The sequence below is a fragment of the Solanum tuberosum genome, unplaced genomic scaffold (assembly GCF_000226075.1).
Source record: "Solanum tuberosum cultivar DM 1-3 516 R44 unplaced genomic scaffold, SolTub_3.0 scf00092, whole genome shotgun sequence".
NCBI lineage: Eukaryota > Viridiplantae > Streptophyta > Magnoliopsida > Solanales > Solanaceae > Solanum > Solanum tuberosum.
The window spans coordinates 1,440,732-1,445,089 of NW_006239019.1; the positions used below are offsets into that span (position 1 = coordinate 1,440,732).

At 30.8% G+C, this 4,358-nt stretch overlaps 1 protein-coding gene across 3 annotated transcripts in view; it reads left to right on the top strand.

Annotated features, from left to right (window-relative positions):
• Window positions 1-763: 763 nt before the first annotated feature.
• LOC102603277 (cysteine synthase-like) overlaps window positions 764-4,358 on the top strand; it is a 15,942-nt gene continuing 12,347 nt past the window's right edge. The window contains exons 1-2 of one of the 3 annotated variants that reach the window (XM_015308932.1): window positions 764-905; window positions 3,784-3,876. The gene's annotated coding sequence lies outside the window, so the exon portion shown is untranslated. Of the gene's footprint in view, window positions 906-3,336; window positions 3,877-4,358 lie in introns of those variants that run through there. The other 2 variants (XM_006347748.2, XM_006347747.2) reach the window with 2 other exon arrangements.

Below are 4,358 nucleotides of genomic sequence, written 5' to 3' on the forward strand. Positions count from 1 at the left end.
TAATTTCATGAAAATAGTATCAAAACTTATGTAATCGCTTGTCAAGATCATTGATGCTCTTTCCATTATATTTTCTTTTTGAAGAGTACTTGATGGATTTAAGTGCTTTTGGAATTCTGAAAATTGTTGAGAAGAATAAAAGAACAAATTAATTTTATACCTTCTTTGTTTTCATATTAATAGTCTACTTTTTCTTTTACAAATTTCTTAAGAAATTATAAATAAAATAATAGTTTTACTGATTTACACCTAATTATTATTTTTAACTTTATAAATTTTATTTACACTTTCAAAAAGAAATATTGTTATAATAAAAATAGAAAACTTGTAATTAATTATATCTTTGTAAATTAACAAATAATTTTATCCAACTATTTTTAGTAATATAAATAATTAATTTCGAGATGAAAAAATAATATCAAAATGTTAGAAATAGAATAAATCAGATAAATTTTTTTGAATATCATATTTTCCATGAATAAAATTATTAAAGTATGGAAGTAGAAAATTTGGAACAATGATTGGAAAAAAAAAACCAAAGAAAAGAAGTAAAAAAAGCAAGAAAGAGAAAAAAATCGTTGAAAAGAAGAGAAAGACAAAGGAATTTAGGCCATTTTCTGAAATGGGACCCAACTTTCCACTTCACAATATTAGTAGAGGCTCATACAAGTATTGTCGGCCACCTCACACTTATAATTATGCCTAAATTGGTCTTATGGGTCCAGCTGCTGTGGCCAAAACAGGAAGAAGAAAAGGAAAGTGGACGTCAAGGATATATATCGCTGTGAAGATGAACATAAAGCTTGGTCATTATTTTTGGGGAAACTAGTGAAGTAGAGAAAAATCAAGAGTTGGATATTAAGAGTTTAATGCCTGAAGGGATGGGCTAGTTACTTGCCATCGAGGTATGTAAAGCTAAAACCTCCTCTACTTGAAATCTGAGTAAATATCTTAAAAGGTCATTCAATTATGAATATTTATGTTATAAAGTCATTCAATTTTATTTTGTATCAATAAAGTCATTCAATTTAAGATTTTTCTCCTATAAAATTACTCAACTTAAATTTTATTCTTATAAAATCACTCAACCAACTTTTTCAATAAAAAGATATTATCATGATAAAATATACGAATTTTTGTGTCATATAAAATATGAATCCCACACATAAAATTAAGATCACTGCACACTAAGATATTTGCATGAATTTAATTATATCAAAATTAAGTCTGAATTTAATTAAAATCACTGCCGATAGATAGATGTATCTGGCTGGACGAGTAAGGAAGGCGTATGGAAAAAAAAGTCACTGCCTATTTTTTGTGCCGTTTAGTTTGTTTATTTATCACCTTTTTTTATGTTTTTATTTGAATAGAGATAAAATGTGGTCTATTTAATTACTCTTTTGTAAATTAAAAAAAAAGCAAGTTCCTGTACACAACCACATACTTTTAATTATAATCGATCTTTGATTGAATCCAAAAACCAAAAAATGTAAATCGATTTTTGATTGAAGGTCGATTTATTAAACATCAAAAATTAAAAAATGTAAAATCGATCTTTGGAGGTTAATTTATTATTTTTTTCACAAAAATTAATAAATTTGAGAAAAATATTGCAAACCTATAAAGTTTCAGATTTATAATTTCGACAATGATGAAATTGTTGATGGATTGGGTTTAAGATATGAGTTTTCTTTAATTTTGTTTTATCTGTGGGGTCCATGTCAACATGGCATAAAAAATTAATTTATTTTGTCATGTCATATACTTTTTTTAATAATAAATTTGGTTTGAGTAATTTTATAAAAGAGAATCTCAAAGTTGAGTAATTTTATTGATACAAAACAAAATTAAGTGACTTTACTAGATGATTCTCCATAATTGAGTGACCTTTAAAGATATTTACTCCTTGAAATCTCTAAAAAAATCACATGATATATTTGTCAAGTTTTGTAAATAGGAATAATATAGCGCAGTATAGTTGCATTAGTACTGATCACCTGGAGACATAGCTATAAGGACAACACTTGATTAGATGGATATTTATGTTTTTTTTAATAAAAATAAAAGTTAGTTGCAAATGGATATTACTACTTGAGTGGAAAATCAATATGATCTGCATGCCATAGACCTTTAATGGCATTGCTCGATAAAAGTTATCCTTAACGATGGAAGGGTATTCATAAGTTTTACTTGACAAATACGTGCGATGCTATTCTATGCACATGAGACCAGACCTAGTGAGCCCGAATGTTGTGGCGTACCCGTCCTTGTGGGATTGTTTGCATTTGATAGTCAGCAGGAATGTCATGACTGGTTCCCTGACTTGAGCCAAGATATGACACATATGGACTGCGGGCAAGACCCTCATAGCGATCCCACGGAGGGCGTACCTTGTGTTAGATCGTGATTACAGTTATGCGTATAAAATCATAGTCATGAGTACATGAGCGCATATTTGTATATGATCATTTGTTTAGAGATAGTCACAATACATCACTTAGGCAAATTGCATGGCGCTTCATAATAATGAATAACTCATACGACGTTATATGATAAGATAATAAGGAAAATACATAAATTATAGTTTCATATTACGTATTGTCACATGTATGGTCATAAGTTATAGTTTCTAGGGAAAATACATTAAAAAAAAAACCCTTAAACTTGGCAGCACTACTTACTTTAGCACTTAAACTATACGGGTGCTTAAATACCCCCTTAACATCTTTCAAGTGAATTTAAATTCACCCAAATAGCTGACGTGGCAAGTCAAAAAAGTTATTGCGTGTAGAAAAGACTAACTGGGCCCTAATTTTTTCTTTTAAGCCAATAATCATTATTTCCTTCATCTTCCCCATACCCTACCACCCCCAGCTCGTAGTACCACCAGCCCCTTCATCTTCCTCACACCCCACCACCCCTCCCGCCCTCAACCCCACTTGCACCACTTCTTTCTTCTTCTTGACCCCCCCCCCACCTCTTTCTCCTTTTTTGAAACTCCCATCTTGATCCTATATCTCCTCTCTTTCTTTCTCTTCGGACTCGCCGCCTCAAACACCACTTGCCTCGCCTTTTTCTTTTTCTTTTTCTTCTTCGAAGAACTTTCAGGCTTCTTTCTCTTTTTTTGAAACACCCCCATCCCACCCCCATTTTCTTTGAATCAGTAAAAGGGTGTGATGTACACGAAAAAAATAGAAAAATCAATAATTTATTTTTGCTTTTAAATTATTATTTATCGCAAAGTTTGAATGTGATGAACTTGAAGCTTTTTTTAATGAAAAATACTACAATTTCTTCATCTCAAATTAAATTTTCAGTCATTATTTATTGTTTTGTATAATGTCTTCAAAATTAAATGTGTTTTTGTTGAGATTGTGAGAATAGTTTTGAGATCTTGGATCAATCTGACTGAGTTTGTTCAATTGCAATTGTGACTGAGTTGTTTTTTTAACCAAAGGGAATTGTGATAGTTGAGGAATAAGCGTTGATTTTTTCTAAAAAAATTTGCTTTCTGAATTTGTGAATAAATAAAAAGAAACAAAAAAAGAATTTAAATAATGTTCTATGTGGCACTGACGTATCAATGACGTGGAGCATGTGGAATAGACTTGTCAATGTGAGACTGGTATAATTTTCAAACAAGAGTCTCCAGTTATTGCTCATTTTGTTATCTAATTCATTGAGCATCCTTATGTGTATACTCATTACTCTATCTGCTTTACATACCAGTATATGTACTGATGTTCTAGTGCTCGAGACACTGCATTTTTATGAATGCAGGATCAGGTATACAAGTTAGCAGACTCCTGTAATAGGATCTTGTTGCGTATTCAACAAAGTATCAATAAACTTCATTCTATCTGGCGCTAATAGGTAACTTAACTAGGATGATTCAGATTTTCTCATAGTTATAGTTGGGTATGTTGGGGCACTGTCCCGATCTTTCAATAATACATTAAAAAAAAGAATTCTATTAGAAGCTTCGTAGATATTGTATTGTTGCCACATGTGATTATAGTTTCGTCTATCTGTCACATCAATTTAGCTAGTTGGTCAATATGTTATATGTATATGCATGGTTCCTCAAGATTTGTCTCATGTATGGAGATTTATTTGCATAGTACATATCATTCATTCATTTGTATCAGTGGCGGACCCAGGATTTTCACAAAGTGGGTTCAAGATATAAAAAATAAATAAGAGAGGTTCAAGTTGAGAGATGGGGAGAGTTTTTTTCCTTCAACAAAAAAATATGCTCAAAATTTTGGGGGGAAAAGTAAGAGAGGTTCAAGAAGATTTCAACAAAGAAGAAGATAAAAGGATTTTTAAATTTGAAAATAAAGGAATTAGTGCCT